Below are 12,558 nucleotides of genomic sequence, written 5' to 3'. Positions count from 1 at the left end.
GCTTAATCTCACCTTTATCCATCCTGGCTGTTATTTCCTCAATGAATTCCAACAGATTTGTCAGGCAAGATTTCCCCTTAAGGGAACCATGCTGACTTCATACTATTTTATTACATGCCTCCAAGTAAGCTGAAATATCATCCTTAATAATGAATTCAACCATTTTCTTAATCACTGAAGTCAGGCTAACTGGCCTATAATTTTCTCTTTTGCCTCCCTCCCTATTAAAGACTGAAGTGACAGTTACAACTTTCCATTCCTCCAGAACCATTCCAGAATCTAATTATTTCCTGAAAGATCATCACTATTGCCTCACCAATCACTTCAACTGCCTCTTACAGAACACTTAGTAATAGGAACTACATTCCCTTCTGCCCCAACACTCTCAAGTTTTTGGTGTACTGCCGTTGTCTTCTACAGTGAAGACTGACACATTCTACCTTTCGCTTGACTGCATTTCTTTGTTCTCCTTTATTATCTCTTTAGCGCGATTTTCCTGTTGTCCAATGTTTACTCTTGTCTCTCTTTATATCTTTGAAAAAGCTTTTCGTACCCTTCTTTATATTGTTGGCTATATTACCTTCATATTTCATCTTTCATCTCCTTATTGCTTTTGTAGCTGCTTTTTGTTGTTTTTAAAAAGTTTCCCAATCTTCTAGCTTCCCACTAATTTTTGCCATATTGTATTTCTTTTGTTTTTGTTTTCTTTTGTTCATTTGTTTTGTATCTCTTTTGTTTTTATACTTCCTTTAAATTTGCTTGACATCTTTGGTTCCCTCATCCTCTCTTTAGAATACATCTTCTTTGGGATGTATTTATATTTTGCCTTCCAAATTGCTCCCAGAAACACCAGCCATTGCTGTTTTGCCATCATCTCTGCTAGTGTCCCTTTCCAATCAACTTTAGCCAGCTCCTCTCTCATGTCCCTGTAATTCCCTTTACTCCACTGTAGTACTGGTGCATCAGATTTTATCATTTTCCTCTCAAGCTGCAGGGTGAATTCTCTCAACACTGCCTCTGAAGGATTCCTTTACCATAAGCTCCCTAATCAAATCTGGTTCATTACACAACACCCAATCCAGAATTGCCATTTCCTTAGTGGGCTCAACTACAAGCTGTTCAAAAAGCCATCTCGTGGGTATTCTATATATTCCCTCTCTTGGGATGCAGCACTAATCTGATTTTCAAATCTATCGTCATAATGAAATCCCCCATCACTATCACAATATTGCCCATTTGATATGCCTTTTCTATCTCCTGTTGTAAATTACATCCCACACCTTGGCAATTGTGTGGAGGCCTGTATATAACTCCCATCAGGGTCTTTTTACCCTTACGGTTTCTTAACTCTACCCACAAGGATTCTCCTAACTTTGTTACCTCTTTCTAAGAATTTGATTTCATTTTTCACCAACATAGCCATCCCATCCCCTCTGCCTATCTGCCTGTCCTGTCGATACAATTTGTATCCTCAGAACAATAATATTCCAAAGATATTCTTCTTTCAGCCACGACTTACTGTTGCTCATTACGCCATGCCTGCCAATTTCTAACTGTGCACAAGATCATTTGCTTTATTCCGTATACTGCATGCATTCAAATGTAACATCTTCAGTCCTATATTCATCAGTCTATTCAATTTTGCCCCTGGAAGTTAATGGAAGTTAAGTTCTTATCCTTTTCTAAACTTTCTGTCTTTTTATTTATTCTGGAGAATCTGGTAACCTTCTGCGCTCACCTTCACTTTTACTTTATTGGCTTATGAGTTAAGGGTTTTAAAGAAAAGGCAGGTAGATAGCGTTGAGTCCATGGCCAGATTAGCCATAATTTTATTGAATAACGGAGCAGGCTTGACAGGCCAAATGGCCTTCTCCTGCTGATATTCCTTATGTTTTTATGTTTGTAGTTGCTCAAAAAACTGCAGGGCCAGACACCATGTTCGGCCCACTTCCAAACCTTGGTGGATCAGCATTCTGTCACTGAAGAGTTCAGTGATGCAGTTGCTGAAATGATCTGCATGGAGCAGATCTGCAGGAAAGCTGGCAAGCGGTAACTATGATATACCCAGGAATAACTGATGAAAAGGTGATGTAATATGAAGTGGTTTGAGTTTCCCTTGAAAACTCAATCTGCCAGGTGCAACTTGAATGAGAGAAACTGTATATTGAAACTACTGATGTCAAACATGTAATAATAAATAAAATAAAACCTCTGTCTGATCAGCCGTATATTCCAAAGTTAGGTAAATAAAGTTAGGTTTGCTTGATCTGTTTGATGTAAGATCTGTATCAATTAGCTCTCTGCCCTGAAAATGAGGGCATTGACAGATGGAACGGAAAAAGGTAAGGTAGAAAATGTACCCTCTATTAGTTCAACATAAAAGACAAATCCTTGAGGAAAATATTGCACAGGCATTTCATGAATGGAAATATTGGATCTGTGCTTTGTAGTTTGTCATATTCATCTATTAACTCTAAACTAAAATTGACTTTGCAAAAAATATGTTGATTGTACTAATATGGAACAATAGCAAAGAAAATATGAGGATGCTTTAAAGAGCCGTCTTTTCTTTGCAATACTGGAATAGATGACGTTTCTTGTTGAAATGTTATCAATAATATAGCATTTGTAGCGCAAACTGATAATAATTTCATGATGTTAATAATCTGATAATATCACTGTAAAAGAAGTAGTCTGGATAATTGAATATAAGCTGTAGCTTAATGCATTAAGTGACAAATAAGTAAGTGCTGAGCCAGGTTAAAAAGATGTCAAGGCCGAGGACGGGGACAAGGACGGGGACAAGGACGGGGACGGGTACAGCTCTCTACTCCATGTCAGCCAGGATATCCCACCTGAGCCTTTCCTGTCAGCGCTGAACTGACTCTTTCTCAGTGGCCATAACCTGCAGCCATGGGCTGTACTTGCCTCAATGCTGGACTGGCTGTATGGGCGTGGACTCATTTTCAGTTCATATTCTGTTTATTAATTGTTTAATTTTCCCCTTGTTTGTACGATTTGTTCCTTTTATCATCCAGTGCATGTTTGACAGTCTTTGTTGTGTGGTGTTTTTCATGGATTTTATTGTGTTTCTGTCTTCAGTGAATGTATGCAAAAAGATGAATCTCAAGGTTTAAAATGGTATATATACTTGGATAATAAATGTACTTAGATACGTACATACTGTGAAAGATTCTTTGTGTAACATTCCATAAATGTTTCATTTGTTACCCATTCAATTGTACATAATAAATTAAGATCTGTAAGATAATTCTGAGCACCAACTTTGCAAAATGGTATTAAAATGTGTTTTTTGAAAGAATTAGCTAGGTAATAAAATCTAGTTGATCATAATATAAGTTAAGGTTTTTCACAAGAAATAAAAACAGCTTTGCCAAGTTATATAAATTTTAAAATCACGTCATTTCAAAGCAAAAGTTTTTTTTCAAATAGCTTTCAGGTGTATTAACAGTAGATTAACCTTGATTTCTCCTTATTTTGTTAAATACGTAATGAGATATGTCTTGACATTTTGCAAATTATGCTCTCCAACAAGTGCTTGCCATTATATGGTGTTTTCCATACTGAGAGGACCAAGAATGCTTAACAGGAGAATTATCAAACAGAAATTATACACTGAGCCATTTAAAGAAAAAAGTCACCAGAACAGATTACCAAAAACCTGGTTAATGAGGCAGAATTTAATGAGCTTCTTGAAAGATGAGATGAAAAGACAAAGAGCTTTGTGTAGGTGATCTCAGAACTTGGGATCAAGGCAGCACAAATTAGGGTGACTGGACAATCTAAATTCCAGTGTACGCACCTTTCTTCAGCTGTCCATCGATTTTCAATGATGACTGAGGCCTGGGCAAGGCGCCACACATGAACACTTGGATCAAGCTCAACCTGCCTGTTATTCAGCCATAGCATATATTAGATTCCCAGAATAACACCCTGATGTTACTGTTTTTACTGCCAACGTGTAAGGTAGTTCATTTATGGCTTTCTGTAGAAGCAGTGCGTTCTGCAGGTAGTGTTTGGGATACCGTTAAAGATAAGGGATTGTGATGTTCAGCTTAGGAATGTCAAGTCAGCAGATTAGAATGGTGGAATTGAGAGAAGGTTCTACAGCCAGCTGGGCAAAGGGGTTTTGTGACAGACACTGGGACAGGACGACGTCTTTTCGGTGGGAGATGGAGGGAGAAGAGGCTCAAGAGAACCGGCCAGAAGATTCGATGCAGCTGGAATGTGCGATTCGATGGAGTCCCAAGATGGAAAATTCTACCAGTGACCGGTGAATAGGAGTTGGCGCCCTGAGTGAAACGGACACATCCAGCTTTTGGGAGATCTGATCTCCAACCTTGTGCACATTTGACTGTTTTCTTTCGTTTTCTTTCTTTTTTAACAGCAAGTTGATTAAGTCGACATTCATAAATCCACCTTCCTTATAATTGTATGCTGTGTATGATCTGTTATTTCTTGGTGACGGATAATTGCAAGTGGGCAGTATTTACACAGTTTTCACTCAGACCGGGGTGCGAGTGGTCGAAACATCCCAACTTCCTGATTTTGGTGGGACCCATATCATTCTGACCATAGGTGCATGGAGTACAAAAAAGGTGGTTTTCTCAACACTGACTCCAGTGGCTGTTAGCGAGGTTTCCGTAGATGCCAGTAAAAAGAGGTTTCATAGACAATCCACAGCTGGCACATCATCGAAACCACTGGCTGGATAAATGTACCTGGACAAGCATGAACACTTGGACCAAGCTCAACCAGTCTGTTATTCCGCAATGTCATCTGTTAGACTTCTAGAATTATCACTCCACCATGAGCTCCATCACAGCAAGCCATTTCCTGGTGGGCAGTGCAATAATTCAAGAATGTTCTTCAAGACTCCTTGAAGAAATTCTCACTGACCAATGGGAAATTCGGGCCTAATATTCTTTGAGGTGCTGGAAGAGTAAAATGGAAGGTACCGAATACTTGAAGTCTGTCTGACAGAAACACCTGTAGGCTAAGCACAGTCAGTGAAAGGAGAATGCCATACAGAATCAGAATCAGGTTTATTATCACTGGCATGTGATGTGAAATTTGTTAACTTAGCAGCAGCAGTTCAATGCAATACATAATCTATCAGAGAGAAAAATAATACTAACTAAAATAAAAAAATAATAAATAAACAAGTATATCAATTACATATATTGAATAGATTTGAAAAAAAGTGCAAAAACAGAAATACTGTATATTAAAAAAAGAGGTAGTGTCCAAAGTTTCAAAGTCCATTCAGGAATCGGATGGCACAGGTGAAGAAACTGTTCTTGAATTGCTGAGTGTGTGCCTCAGGCTTCTGTACCTCCTACCTGATGGTAACAGTGAGAAAAGGGCATGTCCTGTGTGCTGGATGTCCTTAATAATGGACGTTGCCTTTCTGAGACACCCTGAAGATGCCCTGGGTACTTTGTAGGCTAGTACCCAAGATGGAGCTGACTAGATTATCATTCTTCTGCAGCTTCTTTCAGCCCTGTGCAGTAGCCCCTCCAAACCCGATAGTGACTCACCCTGTCATAATGTTCTCCACAGTATAACTATAGAAGATTTTCAGTGTATTTGTTGACAAGCCAAATCTCTTCAAACTCCTAATAGAGTATAGCCACTGTCTTGCCTTCTTTATAACTACATCGATATGTTGGGACCAGGTTAGATTTTGGCACCCAAGAACTTGAAGCTACTCACTCTCTCCACTTCTGATCCTGCTATGTGGATTGGTATGTGTTCCTTTGTCTTACCCTTCCTGAAGTCCACAATCAGCTCTTTTGTCCAACTGATGTTGAGTGCCAGGTTGTTGCTATAGCACTACTCCACTAGTTGGCATATCTCACTCCTGTTCACCCCTTTGTCACAACCTGAGATTCTACCAACAATGGTTGTATCGTCAGCAAATTTATAGATGGTGTTTGAGCTATGCCTAGCCACAGAGACATGTATATGTAGAGTAGAGCAGTGGGATAGGCACATACCCCTGAGGTACGCCAGTGTTGATCATCAGCAAGGAGGATATGTTATCACCAACCAAGCTCTTTGATCCCTTTCTGCCCAATACATGTTGGTCTGCAGGTCCCACGTTGATCTCATCAACCACCTTCAAATTGAATTGGGAACATGTATCCTTTTCCCTAAGGGAGTACCTCAGAGGGAGAAGAAGGATTTAAAATCAGGATTATGTCAGTCATTAGAACTTAGGGAGCACAGAGATCTATAACGTTTGTGTACCTGGAAAACATTGCACTGATGTTATTCAGAGTTATAAATCAAAACATTTAGGCCTTCAGCAAGGAAAAACTTTAAAATTGATATGTCATGAGACCAGAAGGCAGCATCAACAAGCAAAAGTATGAGGAATGAAGATGCTTTAGTGACTGAAAATAAAGGTGGCAGATTTTTGGATAAGTGCAGTTTATGCAGTGTAGATGCTGGGAGATGGACTAACATGTAGTTATGTGCCGAATGTAGGTTTCAGAGGGAGATCAGCTGAGACAGGACAATGGACAAGTAATGTCACAGAGATGAAAATAGTGATGGACTGGATTTGGGAACAAGAAAATCAGATATAGAATATAAGAGCAAGAAAGTGATGCTGAGGCTTAATAAGGCATTGATCAGACTGCATTTGTAGTATTGTAACCAAGTTCCAAATGTCAACGTTCAAAGTAAATTTATTATTAGAGTACATATGTCACCATTTACAATCCTGAGATTTGTTTTCTTGTGGGCATACTCAGTAAATACAAGAAACATAATAAAATAAATGAAAGGCCACATCCTATAGAATGTACAAACAATTAATGCATGCAATACAACAGAATGTAAGTACAAGGGGAAAAAAGAAACAATGATAATAAATAAATAAATAATACATATAGAGAAGATGAGATGAAGAGTCCTTGATGTGAGTCCACAGGTTGTGGAAAGAGTGATGGAGCAAGTGAAGTTGAGTGAAGTTAACCCCACTGGCTAAAAAGGCTGATGGTTGAGGGGTTAATAACTATTTCTGAATCTGATGCCATGGGTCTTAAGGCTCCTGTACCTTCTTTCTTTTGGCAGCAGCGAGAAGAGATCCTGGCCTGAATGGAGGGGTCCTTGATGGTGCATGCTGCTTTCCTGTGACAGCGCCCTTTGTAGATGTGTTCAATGGTGGGGAGGTTTCTACCCATGATGGACTGGGCCATATCCATGACTTTCTGTGGGGTTTTCTGTTCAAGGGAGTTGGTGTATCTATTCTAGGCCATGATGCAACCAGTCAATATACTCTCCACCACACAGCTATAAAAGTTTGTTAAAGTTTTAGATGTGATGTTGAAGCTTCACAAACTTCAAAGGGAACAACACTCCCATGCTTTCTTCATAATTACACTTACATGCTGGGCCTTGGACAGATCCTCTTATCTAAGAAAAGATGTGTTGGCATTGGAGAGGGCCCAGAGGAGGTTCACAACAATAATTCTGGAAATGAAAGGGTTAATGTACGAGGAATGTTTGATGGCTCTAAGTTTGTACTTGCTGGAGTTTAGAAGAATGAGGGAGGATCTCATTGAAACCTATCGAATATTGAAAGACCTAGATAGAGTGGATATGGAGAGGATGTTTCTTGTCATGGAGGAGTCAAGGGCCTAAGGGTACAGCCTCAGAATAATGTGACATCCATTTAGATCAGAGATGAGAAGGAATTTCTTTAGCCAGAGGGTAGTGAATCTGTGGAATTCATTGCCATAAATGGCTGTGGAGGCTAAGTCATTGAGTATATTTAAAGTGGAGGTTGATAGGTTCTTGGTAAGACAGGGCATGAAAGATTACAGGGAGAAGGCAGGAGAATGGGTTTGAGAGGGATAATAAATCAGCCATGATGGAATTGTGGAGCTGGTTTGATGAGCAATGTGGTTCAATTCTGCTCCTTTGTGTTATGGTCATATGATTTGAACACAGCATTAAATTTGCAAACTGTATTACTCCAGTTCTATTAACTTCCAGAGGCAGTAATTGCATGAATAGGTTTCATTGTCTAAAGCTTCATACGCTGTAGGAAATTTGTGTTCATCTAGTAGTGTATGTCAGGTAAATGCTGTGGCAATTGTTAGTCAGTCATGTGGCCCATGGTGTGCTGGTGAGTTACAGCTGAGTGTTTACATTTGATGTACCTTCAAAATACGTGACACACAATACTGAACATGCGGTTGAGGAAAAATGGGTCCAAAGACAAATCCCCAGGAGATTTCTGCAAGTAGGAGTTGGAAAAAGCAATTCAAAATCTGAATACAATTTGATTAAAAGAGACTGGAACATAACAGATACAATTCCACCATTCTGGGTATCAGAGGAGAAATGCTGGAAATTGGAACAGTTAATTGTTTTTGTTTTTGAAATATGCAGATGGATCAAAGTTTATAAAGAGCGAGACAATGCCCCAAAGGTGGCAATCCTGTAGGCGGCAACTTTGTTGAAGATTGTTTTAATGGAGTGGTCAACAGCTTTGATGGGATTAGATCAAACAGGAATTGGCTTATATGGAGGGTGGATGGGCTTGGAAACATTAAGAAAACAAATAGGCTTAGATCTGCAGAAAAAGAAATTTCAGAAAAAGAGCAACAGGGAAATTCAGGAATTTTAGCTGTGTTCGAGGGAAAGGAAGGAGGAGAAATGCTAAAGCAGCTGAATGGTAATCTTAATCTTTGTGATATATATGTATAAAAAATTACCCACACCTGTGCAGTGTCTGCATTTATGTTGCTACACGGGCAATTAGACAGATGTAGCTATGAACAGAACATCTTTTACTAAAGGCATCAGCTATCAATTAAGCAGCAGCAGGAACAAAGAATGAAGGTCAGATCACAGAGTACATCCCAGTTCTTAAATGCAAGCTTCTGTATACTACACTGCTTCTATGTTGATAAAAGAAGTAAAACTGTCAGACTCATCAACTATTTACACAAATGAAGTTATATACTGTAATAGTGTAAATAAATAAATATGCACAACTATGTTTCTGCAATAATAATTCAGTTGTCACTGAGATCTCCTACCCTTGTCATCCCTGAATTATCTTGTCAAGATGTCTACAGTTCTGGTTGTCAGCTTGTGGTTTAAATTCCCATGTGGCCCAGGCTTCCTTCAGTGTTTCTTCCAAGTGTTATTTAACTTGGAAGAGCACTGGTCTATCGGCTAAGGAAGGACAGAGTGATAATTCAGAAGAAGTTTGCCTGCAATGTTGATTCAGTTGACTTCATAAGCTCTAGGCTGATAAGTACTCAAAGGGTTACTCATCCCAGTCTTTATATCACACCTTCGACACTCTGACTCATCTTTCCAGCCAGTGAGGCAGTATCTAAACAGGGACTGTGACGAAGGTGTCTGGTACTCATGTCAATTGTTTACTCCTCTGAGTTCAGCAATGTCAGGCTATTGTTTGACCTGTCTGCAGGGCAACCTGCTAATTTAAACTGCAGTTCCGAGATATTTGTGAAGGATGACTTCACAAGGCCAAGTGGGATGGGAATGACTTCGGTGCATCAAAAATCTGTGCCTGAATTGATGACAGTTAGTCCATCTGTTCTTTTTCCCCTTTCTTTATTTCAAGGTATCAATTCTGTTATGACTGGCCATTTTGGAGGTCATTAAGAGTCAACCATATTGGGGAGTCTGGCTTGTATTTAGATCTGACAAAGTATGGAGGAGGATTTTCCTCTCTGAAAGATATGGGTGAACCATGAAAATCTAGTAGTTTTGTGGGCATAAAGACTAATAGCTTGTATTTTTACCAAGTCCTTCATCTGCAAGTGGCCCTTGATATGAATCACAGGTGGTGATAATATTGTTTGGTTGAAACGGTGGAAGGCCATTGTCTCAATCAAACCATAAGAAAGGAGTGAGCTCTGTTTGGTTAGGCTCTGGTAACAGGGAGGTTTTTTATGGTTAGATCTTAGGAATTAAGAAATTTTTTGCATGTTCTTTGGCTTTCAGAAATATGAGGGGAAATCTTAGTGAAGCAAATAAATTCCTGATGTGATATGGTAAGTTAGAGATGTGGAAACATTTCCTTGAATGGGGAAATCTCAAATGATGGGTCATTATTACAGGATGATTGGACTGTTTTAAAATGGAGGTCTTCCTCTTACTTTTACACTTTGAAGTGAAGAATCTCTAGAATCCTTTATTCCAAAGTGTCATTCCGGCCAGATCATTGAAGGTATTAAAAGGGAAATTACAAACATTTCTGGGAGTTCAGGGAGTTGAGGGCTATGGGGAACTGGCCCAGAAGAGATGAGATCTGAAGCAGATTAACCCTGATCGTATTGAATACAGGGTCAGGCGTGAAGGACTGCCTGGCCTACTCCTGCTCCTATCTTCTTATGTACCAGTGGGCTTCACAGTTCATTTTCTTACATTGGATTTAGAGAAACAAAGAATTTTATCAATGAAAAAGCATTATCTTTAGATATCTTAGAGGTTGGCTCCATCTAGCAATGCAAGGAAATAATGGACTAGATTCTCTTTCATATTCCCAATGAAATAAAAAAACTGACTTTCCATCAAATTTACAACTGGTGTGCTGCACTGATGGCCTGATATTGCACATCATTTTCGGATTCCCCAACATATTGCCGAATACACCCTGTATGGCTGAAGGCTAAAATTTTGGGAGGCTTAGGTGTCAAGAACTGTCCATTCACTGATGACATCATTGCAGCTTCCACAGATGGATAACAATAATGGATTTAATGAGTCTATCCTGCTGTAAACAATATTACGGTGCAGATAATAAGTGTCCTGCAGTTTCTCACTTGCTGGCTAGTTGAGTTCACGCCAACACTTTAGTAAAACTCCAGCTGCAGGTCCAGATAGATTTCATGTTGTGTTCCAGATAGGAACTATTGCTGCTTCTGGAATGTGAAGAAGGTGGTGGGAAGGGATCAGAAGTGATCAGGATATTATGGGAGGGAGGAGGAAATGAAGCAGACAACACGATTTTCAGAGCAAAATGTACTGAAATTCAAGGTTTACTTCCCCTCCAAACATCCTGAAAATTTTAGACTCAGCCACTTCCATCCAGTTGGACTGCATTGCCCTTCTGGAGGCTTCCTGTTCTCTGCAGCCATGAAAGGATGAAACGATTTTTCTGCTTTCTGGCAAGGGCACTGTACTGATACATCTGAGCATGCTGCTGCCCGTGTTGCTGGGGCACGTGCAAGGCCACTCTTCTCTGACAGTTGTAAATAGCCCGCAGTTGTAAATGTAAGGTGTCTTTTGTAATTGGTTGCTTTCTTCTCTTCCAAATTCAGTGGAGGAGAGTTTACTGATCTTCAGAGATAACAGGAGCAGGCTGGCATTTGAAATTGAAAGTAACTGCAAACCCTTCAAAAGCAAGGATATTCAGTTTTCCTAGAAACCCCAGCAGCAAAATAGGAGCTTTCAAAATATCATACAGATCTTCCAAAACCTTGCTCCTCTTTCAACGGTTAATTTACGTACATGAGAAAAAGTTGAACTCTCATCTATCCCTACCAAAAAATATTTATAGTTTGCCTGGATTTTGGGCAATTGCATAAAAACATCCATCCCCAAATCATATAAAAACATCCATCCCCCACCCTCTTTGTAACCTGACTCAAGCTTATTTTCTACCTTCCCAGTTCTGACAAAGGGTCTTTGATCTGGAATGTGAACTCTGTTTCGGTTTCCACATGCTGAGTGATGCCAGCATTTTCTGTGTATATTTCAGATTTCCAGTAGCTTCAGATTTTGATTTCCACAGGAAACCTGTGCAAGTTATACTAATAGTTGCCTAAGCCAAATCAATCATCATGGTGTCACCCTGTACAAGACAGAGTGAATTGTAATTAACTCCCGCTTGCCAGAATCACCGAAGATGAAGTGAGACCAGAGATACATTATCAGAAACTGCTTGGTGTTAACAACATCTATGTTGTTAACACCATTAAAGATTGAGCAATGAGGTTTACTGCAAGTAATGGGATATGTATAATTAATTTGGCAGAACCTGGAACAGCATAAACATTACTCCAGTTTCCAAATATTGCAATTTCTCTGCACCAGCTGGGATCTGTTTAATAACAACATCACAGTTATTTCAGCATCTAGGATTATAGTTTGATTTAATTTACAGTTTACAGTATATTCTGAGTCTTTGATACATTTCCAGAATCAGACCAGTCTTCTTATACCCGAAAAAGATGTATGATCTCATTCAATATTGTCGCACTAGGCAATTAATCTGTCATTTGCAACATTGAAGCCTTGGCTGCAAAAAAAAGTATTAACATTAATAATAATCTATTAGAATGTCTCAAAACCACAGGATGTGCCCACCAGTCCATGATTAACTTAACTGAGTGGCTAAAGGCCAGCAGTTCCAATCAGAGTCACCCAGCACATTTAGGCCTCATAGACTGGAGTTGAAATTGCTCACAGAATTTATGTACCACACAATTCTATTATATCAATTATGCACATTACAAGAAAATTGGTAATTTATCAAATAAA

General features: G+C 39.3%; 1 protein-coding gene across 10 annotated transcripts in view; it reads left to right on the top strand.

Annotated features, from left to right (window-relative positions):
- chl1b (cell adhesion molecule L1-like b) overlaps positions 1–12,558 on the top strand; it is a 920,799-nt gene that overhangs the window by 655,599 nt on the left and 252,642 nt on the right. The window lies entirely within an intron of this gene.

This window comes from Hemitrygon akajei, chromosome 19 (genome assembly GCF_048418815.1).
Source record: "Hemitrygon akajei chromosome 19, sHemAka1.3, whole genome shotgun sequence".
Taxonomy (NCBI): Eukaryota; Metazoa; Chordata; class Chondrichthyes; order Myliobatiformes; family Dasyatidae; genus Hemitrygon; species Hemitrygon akajei.
Note: the sequence above shows the minus strand (reverse complement) of the source record. Positions and strands in the feature narration are given on the sequence as shown.